Below are 24,195 nucleotides of genomic sequence, written 5' to 3' on the forward strand. Positions count from 1 at the left end.
TTTTTACAGATATCTGTATAAACAAATAAATATTTATACAGATATCTGTATAAACACATAACTTTTAATATTGATGTTTGTCTAAACATATAAATCTGTATAAATACGTATAAACACATAAATTTGTGAAAACACATAAATTTTTTTGTTTATACAGATATTTGTATTAATAATATTTATATGTTTATACAGATATCTGTATAAATAATATTTATATGTTTATACAGATATCTGTATAAATAATGTTTATATGTTTATACAGATAACTTTATAAATAATATTTATGTGTTTATACAGATACCTCTATAAATAATATTTGTGTGTTGATACAGATATCTGTATAAATAACATTTACTTCTTAATACAGATAACTCTATAAATAATATTTATATGTTTATACATATATCTGTCTAAATATTTACATGTTTATACAGATATCGGTATAAATATCTATATTTTTTACAGAAATCGGTGTAAATATTTACATGTATATACAGACATCTGTATAAATATCTACGTGTTTATACAGATATCTATATAAATTATATTTACTTGTTTATACACTTACCTGTTTAAATAATATTTACATCTTTATACAGATATCCGTATAAATAATATTTACAATTTCATACAGGTATCTGTATAAATAATATTTACTTCTTTATTCAGATATCTGCATAAATATTTATGTGTTTATAGAGAAACCTGTATAAATATTTACATGTTTCCACAGATATCTGTGTAATATTTAAATGTATATAGAGACAACTGTATAAATATTTATGTGTTTATACAGATATCTGTATAAATAATATTTACTTGTTTATATACATATTTGTAAAATAATATTTACATTTTTATACTGATATCTGTATAAATGATATTTACCAGTTCGTACAGATATCTCTATAAATAATATTTACATGTTTATAATGATATCTGTATAAATATTTATATGTTTATACAGTTAACTAAATAAATATTTACATGTTTATACAGTTATTTGTATTAATATTTACATGTTTATACAGATATCTGCATAAAAATTTATATGTTTATGCAGATATTTGTATAAATAATATTTATATGTTTATACTGATAGCTGTATAAATAATATTTATTTGTTTATACAGATATGTGTATAAATAGTATTTATGTGTTTATACAGATATCTGTATAAATATATATGTTTTTATCACAAATATCTGTATAAATACTTTTGTGTTTCTATAGATAAATGTGTAAATATTTACGTGTTTATACAGATAGCTGTAGAAATATTTACGTTGGTACAGATATCTCTGTAAATATTTGCATGCATAAACAGATATCTGTGTAAATATTTATATGTTTATACAGACATCTGTGTAAATATGTACATGTTTATACATAACTCTGTGTAAATATTTACTTATTTACACGGACATCTGTGTAAATATTTACATGTTTATACAGACACCTGTGAAAATATTTACATGTTTATATGGACATCTTTGTAAATATTTACATGTTTATACGAATATCTGTGTAAATATATACACGTTTATACGGACATATGTGTAAATATTTACAGGTTTATAAGGACATCATTGTAAATAGTCACATGTTTATACGGACATCTGTGTAAATATGTTCATGTTTATATGGTCATCTGTGTATGTATTTACATGTTTATACGGACATTTGTGTAAACATATTCATATGTATACAGACATCTGTATAAATATTTATATGTTCATACTGACGTCTTTATAAATATTGATGTGTTTATACAGAAATCTGCATAAATATTTATGTTTACACAGACAACAGTACAAATATTTATATATTTATACAGCTATCTTTACAAATAGTTATATGTTTATACATATATATGAAAAAATATTCATATGTTTATACAGATATCTGTATAAATATTTGTACGTTTATACAGATATCTGTATAAATAGTATTAATATGTTTATACCAATATCTGTATAAGTAATATATATGTTTATACAGATATCTGTATAAATAACATTTATGATTATACATATGCATGTATAAATAATATTAACATGTTTATAAAGATATTTGTATAAATAATATTTATATATTTATACAGATATCTGTATAAATAATATTTATATGTTTACACAGATATTTGTATAAATAATATTTATGTGTTTATACAGATATCTGTGAAAATACTTATGTGTTTATACAGATCCCTGTATAAATATTTATGTGTTTATACAGATATCTGTATAAATATTTATGTGTTTATACTGACATCTGTGTAAATATTTACATTTATACACATATCTGTATAAATATTTATATGTTTATACAGATATCTGAATATTTATATGTACATACAGATATCTGCATAAATATTTATATGTTTAAACAGATATCTGCATAAATAATATTTATATGTTTACCCAGGTATCAGCATAAATACTATTTTTATGTTAATAACGATATCTCTATAAATAATATTTATAGGTTTATACAGATGTCTGTATAAGTAATATTTATATGTTTATACAGATATCTGTATAAATAATATTTATATGTTTATTCAGATGTCTGTATAAATAATATTTATAAGATGTTTATACTGATATCTTTATAAATAATATTTACCTTCTTGTACAGATATTTGTGTAAATATTTACATGTTTATACACATATCTGTATAAATATTTACATACTTATACATATATCTGTATAAATATTTGCATGTTTACTGATATCTGTATAAATATTTACATGTTTGTTTATATGGATGTCTGTATAAATATTTAGATGTTTGTTTATACAGATATCTCTATAAACATTTATTTGTTTATACAGATATCTGTATAAATAATATTCACATGTTAATACAGATATCTGAATAAATAATATTTACATGTTTCTACAGATATCTCTGTAAATATTTACAGGTTTGTTTTCACATATATCTGTATAAATATTTACATGTTTATACAGATATCTGTATAAATATTTACATGTTTATACAGATATCTGTGTATATATTTACATGTTTAAACAGATATCTGTGAAAATATTTAGAGGTTTGTACAGACATCTGTATAAATATTTACATGTTTATACAGATATCTTTAGAAATAATATTTACATGTTCATACACATATCTGTATAAATAATATTTACCTGTTTACACAGATATCTGTATAAATATTTACATGTTTATACAGATATGTGTATAAATAATATTTATATGTTTATACAGATATGTTTATAAATAGTATTTATGTGTTTATACAGATATCTTTATAAATATTTATGTTTATACAGACATGTGTATAAATATTTATGTGTTTACACAAATATCTGTATAAACATTTATGTGTTTAAACAGATATCTGTATAAATAAACATGTAAATATTTATACAGATATCTGTATAAACATGTAAATATTTATACATATATATAAACAAATATGTAAATATTTATACAGATATTTGTATTAACGTGTAAATATTTATACAGATATCTGATTAAATGTGTAAATGTTTAAACCGATATATGTAGAAACATGTAAATATTATTTATAGAGTTATCTGTAGGAACATGTAAATATTATATTTACAGATATCTGTAAACCTGTAAATATTATTTATACAGATATCTGTATAAACATGCAAATATTATTTAAACACATACCTGTTTAAACACATAAATATCTATACAGATATCTGTATAAACATATAAATATTTACACAGATATCGGTATTATCATGTATTTATAAAGATATCTGTTTAAACATATAATATTTATACAGATATCTGTTTAAACATATAAATATTTATGCAGATATCTGTATGAATATATAAATATTTATAGAGATATCTGTATAAACACATAAATATTTATACAGATATCTGTATGAACACATAAATATTTATACAGATATCTGTATAAAGACATAAATATTTATACAGATATCTGAATAAACACATAAATATTTTTACAGAAACCTGTATAAACACATAAATATTATTTATACAGATATCTGTATGAACATATAAATATTATTTATACAGATATCTGTATGAACATATAAATATTATTTATACAGATATCTGTATCATTATATAAATATTATTTATACAGATATGTGTCTAAACATACAAATATTATTTATACAGATATCTGTATTATCATATAAATATTATTTATACAGATATCTGTCTAAATATATAAATGTTATTTATACAGATATCTGTTTAAATATATAAATATTATTTATATATATATCTGTATAAATATATAAATATTTATATTGATATCTGTATAAAGATATAAATATTTATATATATATCTGTATAGGTATATAAATATTTATATAGATATCTCTATAACTATAGAAATATTTATGTAGATATCTGTATTTATGTATAAACATTTATATAAATATCTGTCTAAATATATAAATATTATTTAAATAGATATCTGTCTAAATATATAAATAGTGTTTATACAGATATTAGTATAAATATATAAATATTATTTATATAGATATGTGTATAAATATATGAATATTTACATGGTTATCTGTATAAATATATAAATGTTATTTATATATATCTCTCTATAAATATATAAATATTTATATAGTTATCTGTATAAATATAGAAATATTTATATATGTGTATAAATATATAAGTATTATTTATATAGATACTGTATGAATATATAAATATTTATACAGATATCTGTATGAATATATTATTTACATAGATATGTGTATAAATTTATGAATTTTTTCATAGGTATCTGTAGAAATATATAAATATTTATATAAATATCTGTACAAATATATAAATATTTACATAGATATCTGTACAAATATGTATTTATATAGATATCTGTTTTAATAGATATGTAGTATTTATATAGATATCTGTATAGATATAAAAATATTATTTATGTAGATACATGTATGAATATATAAATATTTTTACAGATATCTGTATAAATATATAGATATTTATACAGATATCTGCACAAATATATAACTATTATTTATATAGATATCTTTATAAATATTTATATAATTATACAGATATCTGTAGAAATATATAAATATTTATACTGATATCTGTATAAATATATATACATTTATATAGATATTTATAGAAATATATAAATAATTACGTACATATCTGTATAAATATATAAATATTTGCATAGGTATCTGTGTAACTATATAAATATTTGTATAGATATCTGTATAAATATATAATTATTTCTAAAGATATCAGTAGAAATATATAATATATAAATACATTTATATATATATTTATATAGATATCTGTATAAATATTTAAATGCTTATATAGATATCTGCCTGTATATATAAATATTTTTTAGATATCTTTATAAATATATAAATATTTATGTAGATATCTGTCTAAATATAAAAAGATTATTCATATAGATATCTGTCTAAATATATAAATATTATTTATATAGATATCTGTATAAATATATAAATATTATTCATATAGATATCTCTCTAAATATATAAATACTTTTTATACAGACATCTGTATAAATATATAAATATTATTTATATAGATATTGGTATAAATATAAAAATATTCATATAGATATCTGTATAAAGATATTAATGTTATTTATATACATATCTGTATAAATATATGTTTATATAGTTATCTGCATAAATATATAAATATTTATGTATATGTGTATAAATAAATAATTTTTATATAGATATCTGTATGAATATATAAATATTTATATACATATCTGTATAAATATATAAATATTTACATAGATATCTGCAGAAATATATAACTATTTATATGGATCTCTGTATAAATATAAAAATGGTATTTATATAAATATCTGTATAATTATATAAATATTATTTATATAGATACCTGTATGAATATATAAATAATTATACAGATATCTGTATACGTATATAAATATTTTTGCAGATATCTGTATAAATATATAAATATTTATGCAGATATCTGTATAAACATATAAATATTTATACAGATATCTGTATAAATATATAAATATTATTTATATAGATATCTGTGTAAATATATAAATATTTCTATAGATATCTCTACAAATATATAATATTCATATAGATATATTTCTAAATATATAAATATTTATATAGATATCTGTGTAAATATTTAAATGCTTATATAGATATCTGTCTAAATATATAAATATTTTATAGATATCTTTATAAATATATAAATATTTGTGTAGGTATCTGTCTAAATATAAAAAGATTATTCATATAGATATCTGTCTAAATATATAAATATTATTTATATAGATATCTGTATAAATATATAAATATTATTTACATAGATATCTGTATAAATATATAAATATTATTTACATAGATATCTGTATAAATATATAAATATTCATACAGATATCTGTATAAATATATAGATATTATTTATATAGATATGTGTGTAATATATAAATATTTATGTACATATCTGTCTAAATATATAAATATTATTTATATAGATATCTGTGTAGGTATATAAATATTTATTTAGATATCTGTATATATATATTTATATATGTGTATAAATATAAAAATAATATTTATATAGATATCTGTATAATTACATAAATCATATACATATCTGCATTAATATATAAATATTTATATAAATATCTGTATAAATATATAAATATTTATATAGATATCTGTATATATAATATTTATATAGATATCTATATAAATATATAAATAATTCTATAGTTATCTGTATAAATATATAAATCTTTATATATGTATCTATATAAACATATAAACATTTATATAGATATCTGTATGAATATATAAATATTTATGTATGTATCTGTATAAATATATAAATATATATAGATATCTGTATAAACATATTAATATATACGTATCTGTATAAATATATATTTATGTAAATATCTGTATATATATGTAAATATTTATATAAATATATGTACAAATATAAAAATATTTATATAGATATCTGTATAAATATATAAATATTCATACATATTATATATATATAAACATATAATAATATTTCTCATGTTGAACCTGTGTTGCTGCATTCAAGTTATTTTCATACTGGCCTTTGAAATGCAAACTCTTCAAATTATTAATTAGTGCTTTCCAAATTTGTTATTTAAAACATTATCCTCTGTATATTTTATATGCAGTTATCAATATGTTTCATGGTTATGTTTTATTCCTCAATTTATATATTTGATTATTGGACCAAGCAGAGTAACTTTGAAATTTTTCTTCATTTAAAAAATATGTATCTTGTCTGAGGCTTCTAATCCCAGCACTTTGGGAGACCAAGGCAAGAAGATCACAACGTGAAGAAATCAAGACCATCCTAGCCAATACAGTGAAATCCTGTCTCTACTAAAACTAAAGAAACTAAGCCAGGCATGGTGGCAGCTGGAGGAGTCCCAGTATGGTGTAGTCCCAGCTACCTGGGAGTCTGAGGCAAAACAATCACTTGAACCAATGAGGCAGAAGTTGCAGTGAGCCAAGATGGTGCCATTGCACCACAGTCTGTGCAACAGAACAAGACTCTATCTAAAAACAATTATATATATAATATATATTATATATATGCATTATATATTATATAATATATTATATCTCTAATATATAATATATAATATCTCATAATATACATAAAAAACATTATGTTATATCATATATTATATATAATAGGTATTATATATTACAAATAACATAATATATAATATATATTATATGACATTATATATTACATATAATATATTATACAATATTTAAATCATATATTATATGATATGTAAATAATATATTATAGGTAATACATACCGTCTATAATAAAATATATGACATATATTAAATAACATATCATATAATGTATGATGTATATTATATTATATGGTATATAATATGTTATATGATATATATTAAGTAATATATGTTATATATTATATAAAGTTTTATATATATTTTATAACATATGCTACATATTATATGTGTGATATATATTATATTGAACATATGATATATATTATTGCTAATATCTGATATATAACAGATAAAAAATGATATATGACATATGATATATGACATATATTCCATGTAATGTATGATATATTTAATATATGTTACATATTATATATAATATATTATACATAATACATGATATGTATTATATATGATATATGAAATATATTATAAATGTTATATATTATATATAATATATTTCTATTATATATGATTATATTATATATTATATATAAAATATATTAATATATAATATATATTATATCATAATATATTACATATATCATTATATATTATATATTATATAATATCATTATGCATAAAGTAATATATTATATCATATTTCATCTAAGATATCGTATATAATATTATAGTATGTATTATATTATGATATCATATATTATGTTATATAATATATAATATCTAATATATTATATATTAGATAATATCTAATATATTATCTATTATGTATAGTATATTACATATTATATGTAACATAATACATTTTATACTATATTATATAGTAAATATTATATATTATATAATATGTTATACATGTGATATTCTATATTCTATAATATATGATATATTATATAATATATGTTATATATTATATTATATATATTTACATATATAATTGCATAAATATAGATATTATTATGTATTATGTTACATGTAATAATTATATATTATTACATGTATTATATTGTATATAATATTATCTTATCATTATATTTTATATTATACATAATATATTATATATAATATAAGGGTGCAGGGTGTAAAAGAAAATTATATATATGTTATACATATTATTTAAGTTTTATATATCACATTCTATAAATTATATATATATATACACTTTTATATATATATGCAGACATATATATATATATATATTTGTAGGTGCCCTATTTCCCATTTCATATCTTATTTTAACATCTACAGCATAGTAATGTGTGGGCTTGGTCTTCAGTTTTTGAAAGAAAACACTGAGCCTTCAATGACATTCCTGTACTTGTAAAAGCACTCCTGACTGCCTGGCAGTAGTTGGACCTCTCAATGTGGATTTTGCCTTCACCTTGGAATGTGTATGCCCTATCGCCATGGTGATGGGATTAGGGATCTCCTGCCCTTGGTCCTAAGTGCCACTGCCTGTGCTGAGTTTTTCAAACCTCAGAGCAGATTGAACTTTTGTGGTTTCATTTTCCCTGATTTTGATTTTTCTCATGTGGAACCTGTGTTGCTGCATTCAAGGTATGTTCATACTGGCCAGTCAAATGCAAACTCTTCAAATTCTTAGTTAGTGCTTTCCTAATATGTTATTTAAAATATTTTCCTCTGTATTTTCCCTATGCATTTATCAATATGTTTCATTGTTATGTTTTATTCCTCAATTTATATATTTGATTACTGTACCAAGCAGAGTACCTTTGAAATTTTTCTTCATTTGAAAAATATGTATCTTGGTTCAGGCCTCCAATCCCAGCACTTTGGGAGGCAAAGGCAAGAGGATCACAGCGTGAGGAGATCAAGACCATCCTGGCCAATACAGTGAAACCGTGTCTCTACTAAAACTAAAAAAAATTAGCCAAACATGGTGGCAGCTGGAGTAGTCCCAGTATGGTGTAGTCTCATCTACCTGGGAGGCTGAGGCAGGTCAATCGCTTGAACCCGTGAGGCAGAGGTTGCTCTGAGCCAAGATGGTGCCATTGCACCCCAGTATGTGCAACAGAACACGACTCTGTCTATAAACAATTATATATAATATATAAAATATATATGCATTATATATTATATAATATATTATATCTGTAATATAAATATATATATTATATAATATCTCATAATATACATAAAAATATTATGTATTATTATATATAATATTCATTATATGTGTTACATATTATCTACAATATATAATACATGATATATGACTTTATATATTACATATAATTTATATTATTTATATTATATATAATATATATGATGTGTATTATGTATTTTATTTAATATATAATATGTGTATTATATAATGATCTATAATATATATTATATTTTATGACATGTATATAATATATATTTCATAATATATAATATATATTATATATTATTTATCATATATTCAATATATCTTATATTAAATATATAATATATACATTATATATTATACTTTAAACAAAACATAAAATATATTATATAATATTTAAGTTATAAATTATATGATATGTAAATAATACATTATAGGTAATACATACTGTCTATAATAAATATAATATATGACATATATTATATAACTTATGATATATAACATAATATATGATGTATATTATATGATATATGGTATATAATATGATATCTGATATATATTATATAATATATGCTATATATTATATAATATATTATATGTATTTTATAACCTATGCTATATATTATAAAACGTATGATATATATTACATTGAACATATGACATATATTATTGATAATATATGATATATAACATAGAATATATGATATATAAAATATAATATATGATATTTATTACATATAATGCGTGATATATATAATATATGATACATATTTTTATAATATATGATATATAATATATGATACATATTATATATGATATATGATGTACATTACATATGTTATACATTATATATACTACATAATATTCTATAATATATGATTATATTATATGTTCTGAAAGATATCTTAATACATAGTATATATTACATAATTTATTATATATAATATATCATAATATATTATATATAACTTATAATATATTTTATAATATATAATATTATTATATATAATGTAATATATTACATATTTAATCTAATATATATCATATATATTATAATATATATTAGATTATGATATTATTTATAATATGTCTTATAATATATATTATTTAATATATAATATAGTATACATTTTATGATATCTATTAAATATTATGTATAATATATTACATATTATATGTAATATATAGTGCATTATATATTATATTATATAGTAAATATTATATATTTTATAATATGTTATATATGATATTCTATATTATATCATATATCATATATTATATATATTCTATATGATTACATGATATATTATCATATATATAATTGTATAATTATATATATAATTATATATGATGTTATATGTAAAAATTATATATTATTACTTGTATTATTTTGTATATAATAATAACATAACATTATATATTATATTATACATAATATATTATATATAATATAAGGATGCAGGATGTAAAAGAAAATTATTTGTATGCTATATATATTATAAAATTTATATATATTATGTTTTATAAACCATGCATTTATATATATACACACATATATATATATTTGGGGGTGCCCTATTTCCCATCCCATAAGTTATTTTAAGAAGTACAGAGTAGTAATTTGTGGGCTTGGGATTAGTCTTTTAAACAAAACACTGAGCCTTCAGTGACATTCCTGTACATGGAAAAGCACTGCTGACTGCCTGGCAGCAGTTGGACCTGACAATGTGGATTGTGCCTTCACCCTGGAATGTGTATGCACTATCGCCGTGGTGATTTGATTAGGGATCTCCTGCCCTTGTTCCTAAGTGCCACTGTCTTTGATGAGTTTTACAAAGCTTAGAGCAGATTGAACCTTTGTTGTTTCATTTCCCATGATTTTGATTTTTCTCTTGTTGAACCTGTGTGCTGCATTCAAGGTATTTTCATATTGACCTGTCAAATGCAAACTCTTCAGATTATTAGTTAGTGCTTTGCAAATATGTTATTTAAAATATTATCCTCTGTATTTTACATATGCAGTTATCAATAGGTTTCATGGTTATGTTTTATTCCTCAATTTATATATTTGATTATTGGACCAAGCAGAGTAACTTTGAAATTTTTCTTCATTTAAAATATATGCATCTTGGCTCAGGCCTCTAATCCCAGCAATTTGGGAGGCCAAGGCAAGAGGATCAAAACGTGAGGAGATCAAGACCATCCTGGCCAATACAGTGAAATCCTGTCTCTACTAAAACTAAAAAAAATTAGCCAGGCATGGTGGCAGCTGGAGTAGTCCCAGAATGGTGGAGTCCCAGCTACCTGGGAGGCTGAGGCAGGACAATCGCTTGAACCCATGAGGCAGAGTTAGCAGTGAGCCAAGATGGTGCCATTACACCCTAGTCTGTGCAAAAGAAGAAGACTCTGTCTAAAAACAATTATATATATAATATACATTATATATGTAATATATATTATATAATATATTATACGTTATATACAATATATTATATTTGTTATATATAATATACTATATATGTTATATATAATATATTTTATTTGTTATATATAATATATATATAATATATAATATGTCATAATTCATAATATATGTATTATATATTATGTCATATTGTATACAGTACATATTATATGTAATATATATCACATATAACATATAATATATATAATGTGACATAATATATTACATATATCATATATAATATGTTTTATATATAATATATATAACATACATTATATGTTATATAATATATGTAACATACATTTTCTATAATATATAATATGATGTATATTATATAATGAAATATAATATGTATTACATTTTATGACATTTAAATAATATATATTATATATTATATATTACATATATTATATATTAATTATATAATAAATAAAATATATGATAAATATATTATATATAATATGTATTAAATAAAATTTATAATGTATTGTATAATATGGATATTTGTATATTATATGATATGTAAAGAATATATTTTATGTAACATACACCATATAAAATAAATATAAAATATGAAATATATTATGTAATATACGATATATATAATATTATGTATGAAGTACATGATATGATATATGGTATATAATATGATATATGCTATATGACATATGATATATGCTATATATTATATAATATATGATATAAATTATATAATATATTCTATATATTATACAATATGTGATATATATATTATAGATAACATATGATATATACTATTGATAATAAATGATATATAACATATAATATATGGTACATATTATATATAACATATAATATATATAATTTGTGATACATATTATATATAATATGTGATATATAATATACGACATATATTATATATAATATATATTATATATTGTAAATAATAGATGATATATATTATATATTTTATCAATTATATATGATTATATAATATTATATTATATATGATTATATTGTATTTTCTATATGCTATATCTTAATGTATAATATATATTATAACATGATATATTATATATTACATCATATTATTACTATTGATAATATATGTTGTATATAATCTATGTCATATATAATATTCTAATATATATTATATTAAGCTATAATATAAAATATGATATAAAATATCTAGTATATAATATATCATATAATATATAACATCTAATATAATGTATAATATATACAATATATTACATATCATATGTAATATGTAATACATTATATATTACATTATATATTAGATATTATATATTATATACTATATTATACATATAATATTAAATATTATATAATATACTGTATATTATACATTATATATTATATATTATTATGTTATATATAATTATATAATTATATGTATAATTACATATTATGTTGTATATGATTATATAATATTATATGTATTATATTGTATATCATAATTATATATTATTTTACATTATATTATACATAATATATTATAGATAATGTGAGGATGCAGTATGTGAAAGAAATTATATATATTATAGTTATTACATATGTTATATATATTACATTATAGATAATTGTATATGTATATACACATATGTATGTATATGTATATTTAGGGGTGCCCTATTTCCCATCTCCTAACTTATTTTAAGAAGTACAGCAAGGTAATGTGTGGGCTTGGGATTCAGTTTTTGAAACAAACAGTGAGCTTCAATGACCTTCCTGTACATGTAAAACACTCCTGTCTGCCTGGCGGTAGTTTGACCTCACAATGTGGATTGTGCCTTCACCCTGGAATATTGACGCCCTATCGCCATGGTGGTGGGATTAGGGAGCTACTGCCCTTGGTCCTAAGAGCCACTGTCTGTGCTGAGTTTTTCAAAGATAAGAGCAGACTGAACTTTTGTGTTTTCATTTTCCCTGATTTTGATTTTTCTTATGGGGAACCTGTGTTTCTTCATTCCAGCTATGTTCATACTGGCCTGTCTAATGCAAACTCTCCAAATTACTAGTTAGTGCTTTCCAAATATGTTACTTAAAAAATTATCCTCTGTATTTTCCATATTCAGTTATCGATATGTTTCATGGTCATTTTTTATTCCTCAATTTATAAATCTGATTATTGTACCAAGCAGAGTACCTTTGAAATTTTTCTTCATTTATAAAATATGTATCTTTCTTCAGGCCTCTAATACCAGCATTTTGGGAGGCCAAGGCAAGAGGATCACAAGGTGAGCAGATCAAGACCTACGTGGCCAACAGAATGAAAACCTGTCTCTACTAAACAAAAAAACTTAGCCAGGTATGCTGGCAGCTGGTGAACTCCCAGTGTGGTGTAGTCCTAGCTACCCGGGAGACAGAGACAGGACAGTTGCTTGAACCCGTGAGGGAGAATTTGCAGTGAGCCATGCTGGTGCCATTGGACTCCAGCCTGTGCAACAGAAAAAAATTCAGTCTAAAAACTATCATTATTACTAATACTTATTACATATAATATATAATATGTAATAAATATAATCTGACATAATAAATATTACATATTATGTATTATTTATAAAATATATATATGTTATATATAATGTATATTATATAATATATATTATATATATTATATATGATATAAAATACTTAATATATATTATATATTATAGAAAATATACTATATATAATACATATTATATAAAATATATTGTATATATTATACATATATTATATAATATATAAAATATATTGTATATATTATATATATGATATAATGTATAAAATATATATTATATGATATATATAATATATCATATATAATATAATATATAATATATAATATTATGTATATTATATAATGAACAATAATATATATTATATTTTGTTACACGTATATAATATACAATATATACTATCTATTATATATAATATTTTATATATGTTACTAAATAAATACATAATTTATAAAATATATGATAAATATATTATATATAATATATTTTAAACAAAATATATAATACAGAATACTGTCAATAAATCATATATTATATGATATGTAAATAATATCTTATAGGAAATATATACCAAATATAACAAATATACCATACGACATACATTATATAATATATGAAAAATATAATATAATGTATGATGTATGATATATGATATATGGTATACAATATGATATATGATATATATTATATAAGATATATTATATATTATATAATATATGCCATTTAGTATATAACATATGCTATGCATTTTACAATGTATGATATATATTATATATAACTTATGATATATATTATTGATAATATATTACATATAACATATAATAAATGAAATGTAACATAAAATATATGACGTATATTACATACAATATATGATATATAATATAAGTTACATATTTAATATATGATATATTATATACTGTACATGAAATATCAAAATATACCAAATATGTAATATATACTGTACATAAAGTATCAAAGAATGCAAAATATGTATTATATGCTGTACATAAAATATCAGAATATATGCAAAATGTGTATCACATACAGTACATAAAATATCAAAGTACATAATATAAGTATTATATACTGTACATAAAATATGAAAAACTATGCAAAACATGTATTATATACTGTAGATGAAATATCAAAAACTATGCAAAATATGTATTATATACAATATATAAAATATCAAAGTACCCAAAAATATGTATTATACACTGTACATAAAACATCAAATTATGCAAAATATGTATTACACACTGTAGATGAAATATCGAAGTACGTACAACATGTATTTTACGCTGTACATAAAATATGAAAGTGCGCAAAATATGTATTATAGACTGTAGATATAATCCCAAAGTAAGCAAAATATGTATTTTACTCTGTAGATAAAATATCAAACTATGCAAAATATGTATTATACACTCTAGATAAAATATCATATTTCACAAAATATGTATCATACAATGTAGATAAAATATCAAACTACGCAAAATATGTATTATAGTCTGTAGATAAAATATCAAAGCACCTAAAATATGTACTATACACAGTACATAAAATATCAAACTAAGCAAAATATGTATTTTACACTGCACATAAAATATCAAACTATGAAAATATGTACTATACACAGTACATAAAATATCAAATTATGCAAAATATATATTATACACTGTACATAAAATATCAAACTACGCAAAATATGTATTATACACTGTACATAAAATATCAAAGTGCCCCAAATATGGATTATGTACTCTACATATAATATCAAAATACCCCAAATATATATTATATACTGTACATAAAATATCAAAGAACACTAAAGATATATTATATGGTGTACATGAAATATCAAAGTACCCCAAATATGTATTATATACTGTACATAAAATATCAAAGTACCCCGAATATGGATTATATACTGTAGATAAAATATCAAAATACACAAAATACGTATTATATACAGTACATAAATATCAAAGAACCACAAATATGTCTTATATACTGTACAGAATATATCAAAGTATCCCAAATATCTCTTACATACTGTACAAAAGTATGAAAGTGAACCAAATATGTATTATATACTGTACATAAAATATGAAAGTGAAAGAAATATGTATTATAAACCATATGTAAAATATCAAAATACACAAAATATGTTTAAATACTGTTCATAAAATATCAAACTACACCAAATAAGTATTATATACTGTTAATAAATTATCAAAGTACACAAAATATGTATTATATGCTGTACATAAAATATCAAAGTACAACAAATATATATTTTATTCTGTACATAAAATATCAAAGTACCCAAAATATATATTAAATAATGTACATGAAATATAAATGTACCCCAAATATGTATTATATACCATACATACAATATCAAAGTACCACAAATATATATTATATACTGTATATAAAATATTAAACTACACCAAATATATATCATATACTTTACATAAAAAAATTATTAGAAATATGTGTTATATACTGTACATAAAATATCAAATCACCGCAAATATGTATTATATACTGTACATACATCTTCAATGGGAAACAAATATGTATTTTATACTGTACATGCAATATCAAAGTACACCAAATATGTGTTATATACTGTACATAAAACATCAAACTACACCAAATATGAATTAATTACTGTACATAAAATAAAAAAGTACACAAAATATGTATTATATATTGTAAATAAAATTTTATAGTACACTGAATATGTATTATATACTAAACATAAAATATCAAAGTACAGAGAATATGTGTTATTTACTGTACATAAAATATCAAATTACACCAATTATATATTATATACTGTACATAAAGTATCAAATTACACTAAATATATATTATATACTGTACATAAAATATCAAAGTACACCTAATGTATATTACATACTTACATAAAATATCAGAGTACACCAAATATATATTATATACTGTACATAAAATATCAAATTACACCAAATGTATATTAAATACTGTACACAATATATAAAAGTACACCAAATATAAATTATATACTGTACATAAAATATCAAAGTACAGCACTATATACTATATACTGTACATAAAATACCAAAATACAGCAAATATACATAATATACAGTACATAAGCTATCAAACTGCACCAAATATAGATTATATACTGTATATAAAATATCAAAGTACACTAAATATATATTATATACTGTGCATAAAATATCAAATTACACCAAATATATAATATACTGTACACAAAATATCAAAACACAGCATATATATTATGTACTCTACATAAAATATAAAAGTACACCAAATATACATTATATACTGTACATAATAGATCAAACTACACGAAATATAAATTATATACTGTACATAAAATATCAAAGTACAACAAATATATACTATATTCTGTTCATAAAACATCAAAATACATCAAATAGATATTATAAACTGTTCAGAAAATATAAACTTACACCAAATATTGATTATATACTGTACATAAAATATCAAAGTACAATAAATATAGATTATATACTGTAGATTCTATATCAAAGTACACCAAATATGTATTATATACTGTACATAAACTATCAAACTACACCAAATATGTATTATATACGGTACACAAAATATCACAGTACACCAAATATATATTATATACTTTATGTAAAATATCAAAGTACACCAAATATATCTTATATACTGTACATAATATATCAAAGTTCTCAAAATATATATTACATACTGTACATAAAATATCAAACTATCCCAAATATGCATTATATGGTGTATATAAAATATCACAGTACCCCAAATATGTATTATATACCGTAGATAAATTAACAAAGAGAAAGAGATGTGTATATTATACTGTATATAAAATATCAAAGTGATACAAATATGCATTTTATACTGTAGATAAAATATCAAATTACACAAAATATGTATTATATACTGTGCAAAAAATATTAAACTAAACCTAATATGCATTATATGCTGTACATAAAATATCAAAGTATATCAAATATCTATTACATACTGTTCATGAATTATCAAACTACAACAAATATGTATAATATACTCTACATAAAATATGAAAGTACCCCAAACATATATTATATAGTGTACATAAATATCAAAGTACCACAAATATATATTAAATACTGTGTATGCAATATCAAAGTACACCAAATATGTATTATATACTGTTCAAAAAATATCAAAGTAACCCAAATATATATTATATACTGAACATAATATAACAATGTACACCAACTATATATGAAATACTGTATATGAAATATCAAAGAACCCCAAATATGTATTATATACTGTACATAAAATATAAAAGTACCCAAAATATATATTAAGTACTGTATATGAAATAGCAAAGTACCCCAAATATGTATTACATACTGCTCATAAAATATCAAAGTAACCAAAATATATATTATATACTGAACATAAAATATTAAAGTACACCAAAAATATATGAAATACTGCATATAAAATATCAAAGTACACAAATTTGTACCATATACAGTAGATACAATACCAAAGTACCCAAATGTGTAATATATACTGTACATAAAATATCAAAGTACCCCAAATACGTATTATGTACTGTACATAAAATATCAAAGTACCCCAAATATGTATTATATACAGTAGATACAATATCAAAGTACCCAAAAGTGTATTATATACTGTACATAAAATATCAAAGTAACCCAAATATGTATTATATACTGAACATAAAATATCAAAGTACCCCAAGTATGTATTATATACTGTACATGAAATATCAAAGTACCCCAAATATGTATTATATACAGTAGATACAATATCAAAGTACACAAATGAGTATTATATACTGTACATAAAATACCAAATTACCCCAAACATGTATTATATACTGTACATAAAATATCAAAGACCCCAAATATGTATTATATACAGTAGATACAATACCAAAGAACCTAAATGTGTAGTATATACTGTACATAAAATATGAATGTAACCCAAATATGCATTATATACTGTACATAAAATATCAAAGTACACAAATGTGGGTTATATACTTTACATAAAACATCAAAGTACCCCAGATATGTATAATATACTAAACATAAAATATGAAAGTACCCCAAATATATATTATACACAGTAGATACAATATCAAAGTACCAAATGTGTATTATATACTGTACATAAAATATCAAAGTACCCCAAGTATGTATGATATACTGTATATAAAATATCAATGTACCCCAAATAGGTATTATATACAGTAGATACAAAATCAAAGTACCCAAATGTTTATTATATACTGTACATAAAATATCAAAGTAACCAAACTATGTATTATATACTGTACATAAAATATGAAAGTACCCCAATTATGTATTTTATACAGTAGATAAAATAACAAAGTACCCAAAAGTGTATTATATACTGTACATAACATATCAAAGTAACCCAAATATGTATTATATACTGTACATATAATATCAAAGTAACACAAGTATGTATTATATACTGTATATAAAATATCAAAGTACCCCAAATATGTATTGTATACAGTAGATACAATATCAAAGTACCCAAATGTGTATTATATACTGTACCTAAAATATCAAAGTACCCCAAATATGTATTATATACTGTACATAATAAATCAAAGTACACAAAATATGTATTATATACTGTACTTAAGAAATCAAAGTATCCCAAATATGTATTATGTACTGTACATAAAATATCAAAGTAACCCAAATATATGTTATATACTCTACATAATATATCAAAGTACACCAAATATATATGAAATGCTGTGTATGAAATATCAAAGTAGCCCAAATATGTATTATATACTGTACATAATATATCAAAGTATCCCAAATATATATTATGTATGGTACATAAAATATCAAAGTTTCCCAAAGATATATTAAATACTGTATATCAACTATCACAGTACCCCAAATATGTATTGTATACTGTTCATAATATATCAAAGTAACCCAAATACATATTATATACTGTAAATAAAATATCAAAATACACCAAATATATTTGAAATATTGTATATGAAATATCAAATTATCCCAAATATGTATTTTATACTGTATTTAATATATCAAAGTACCACAAATATGTATTATATACCGTACATAAAATATAAAAGTTCCCCAAATATGTATTATATACTGTATATAAAATAACAAAATAACCCAAATAAATGTTACATACTGTACATAAGAAATCAAAGTACCCAAAATATGTATTATATACTGTACATAAAATATCAAAGTATCCCAACTATATGTTATATAGAGTAGATACAATAACAAAGTACCCAAACGTGTATTATATACTGTACATAACATATGAAAGTGTCCCAAATATGAATTATATACTGCACATATAATATCAAAGTACCCCAAGTATGTATTATATACTGTACATAAAATATCAAAGTACCACAATTATGTATTATATACAGTAGATACAATATCAATGTACCCAAAAGTGTATTATATACTGCACATAAAATATAAAAGTACCCCAAATATGTATTATACAATGTACATAAAATATCCAAGTACCCCAAATATATATTATATAAAGTAGTTACAATATCAAAGTACCCAAATATGTATTATATACTGCACATAACATATCAAAGTAACCCAAATATGTATTATATACTGTACATAAAATATCAAAGTACCCCAAATATGTATTATATACTCTGCATAAAATGTCAACATACCCCAAATATATACTGTACACAGTAGATTAAATATCATAGTACCCAAATATGTATTATATACTCTACATAAAATATCAAAGTACCCCAAATATATATTATGTAGTGTGCATAAAATATCAAAGTACCCCAAATAAGTATTATATACAGTAGATACAATATGAAAGTACCCAAATGTGTATTATATACTGTACATAAAATATAAAAGTACCACAAAGATGTATTATATACTGTACATAAAATATCAAAGTACCCCAAATATATATTATATACAGTAGATACAATATCAACGTATCAAATATGTATTATATACTGTACATAAAATAAAAAAGTAACACAAATATGTATTATATACTGTATATGTAATATAAAAGTACCCCAAGTATGTAATATACTGTACATAAAATATCAAATTACCACAAATATGTATTGTATACAGTAGATACAATAAAAATATTCCAAAATGTGTATTGTATACTGAACATAAAATATCAAAGTATCCAAAATATGTATTATATACTGTACATAAAATACGAAATTTCCCCCAGTATGTATTATATACTGTACATAAAATACCAAAGTACCCCAAATATGTATTATATACAGTAGATACAATATCAAACTATCCAAATGTGGATTATACCCAAATGTACATAAAATATGAAAGTACCCAAATATATATTATATACTGTACATAAAATATCAAAGAGAAACAGATATGTATTTTCTGCTGTACATAAAATATCAAAATGAAACATATATGCATTTTATAATGTAAATAAAATATCAAAGTACACCAAATACGTATGATATACTGTACATAAAATATTAAAGTAACCTAATATGTATTATATGCTGTACATAAAATATGAAAGTACACCAAATATGTATTATATACTCTACATGAATTATCAATGTACACCAAATATGTATTATATACTGCACATAAAATATCGAAGTACCCGAAACCTGTATTATATACTGTACATAAAATATCAAAGTAAACCAAATATGTATTATATACAGTAGATAAAACCTCAAAGGACCCAAATATGTATTATATATTGTACATAAAATATCAAAGAAACCCCAATATGTGTTACATACTGTATATAAAATATCAAAGTAACCCAAGTATGTATTATATACTGTGCATAAAATATCAAAGTACACAAAATATATATTACATACAGTAGATACAATATCAAAGTACCCAAATGTGTATTATATAGTTTACAGAAAATATCAAAGTAACCCGAATATGTTTTATATACTGTGCGTAAAATATGAAAGTACCCCAAGTATTTATTATATACAGTATATACAATGTCAAAGTACCCAAATGTGTATTATATACTGTACATAAAATATCAAAGTAACCAAAATGTGAATGATATACTGTACATAAAATATCAAAGTACCCCAAGTATGTATTTTATACTGTACATAAAATATTGAAGTACCCCAAACATGTATTATATACAGTAGATACAATATCAAAGTACTCAAATGTGGATTATATACTATACATAAAACATCAAAATACCCCAGATATGTATTATATACTAAACATATAATATCAAAGTACCCCAAATACATATTATATACAGTAGATACAATATCTAAGTACCCAAGTGTTTATTATATACTGTACATAAAATATCAAAGTACCAGAAATATGTATTATATACAGTAGATACAAAATTTAAGTACCCAAATGTGTATTATATACTGTACATAAAATATCATAGTAACCCAAATATGTATTATATACTGTACATAAAATATGAAGGTACCACAAGTATGTTTTATATACAGTATATACAATATCAAAGTACCCAAAAGTGTATTATATACTGTACAAAAAATATCAAAGTAACCCAAATATGTATTACATACTGTACATAAAATATCAAAGTACCCCAAGTAGGTATTATATACTGTACATGAAATATCAAGGTACTCCAAATATGTATTATATACAGTAGATACAATATCAAAGGTCCCAAATGAGTATTATATACTGTACATAGAATATCTAAGTACCGCAAACAGGTATTATGCACTGTACATAAAATATGAAAGTACCCCAAATATGTATTGTATACAGTAGATACCATGTCAAAGTACCCAAATGTGTATTATACACTACACATAAAATATCAAATTAACCCAAATATGTATTATATACTCTACATAAAATATCAAAGTACCCCAAGTATGTATTGTATACAGTACATAAAATATCAAAGTACCCCAAATATGCATTATATACAGTAGATACAATATCAAAGTACCCAAATGTGTATTATATACTGTACATAAAAAGGCAAAGTACCCCAAATATGTATTACATACTGTACATAAAATATCAAAGTACCCCAAATATATAATATATACAGTAGATACAATATCAAAGTATCCAAATATATATTATATACTGTACATAAAATATCAAACTACCCCAAGTATATATTATATACTGTACATAAAATGATAAAGTACCCCAAATATGTATTTTATGAAGTAGATACAATAT

The sequence above is a fragment of the Pan troglodytes genome, chromosome 22 (assembly GCF_028858775.2).
Source record: "Pan troglodytes isolate AG18354 chromosome 22, NHGRI_mPanTro3-v2.0_pri, whole genome shotgun sequence".
Taxonomy (NCBI): domain Eukaryota; kingdom Metazoa; phylum Chordata; class Mammalia; order Primates; family Hominidae; genus Pan; species Pan troglodytes.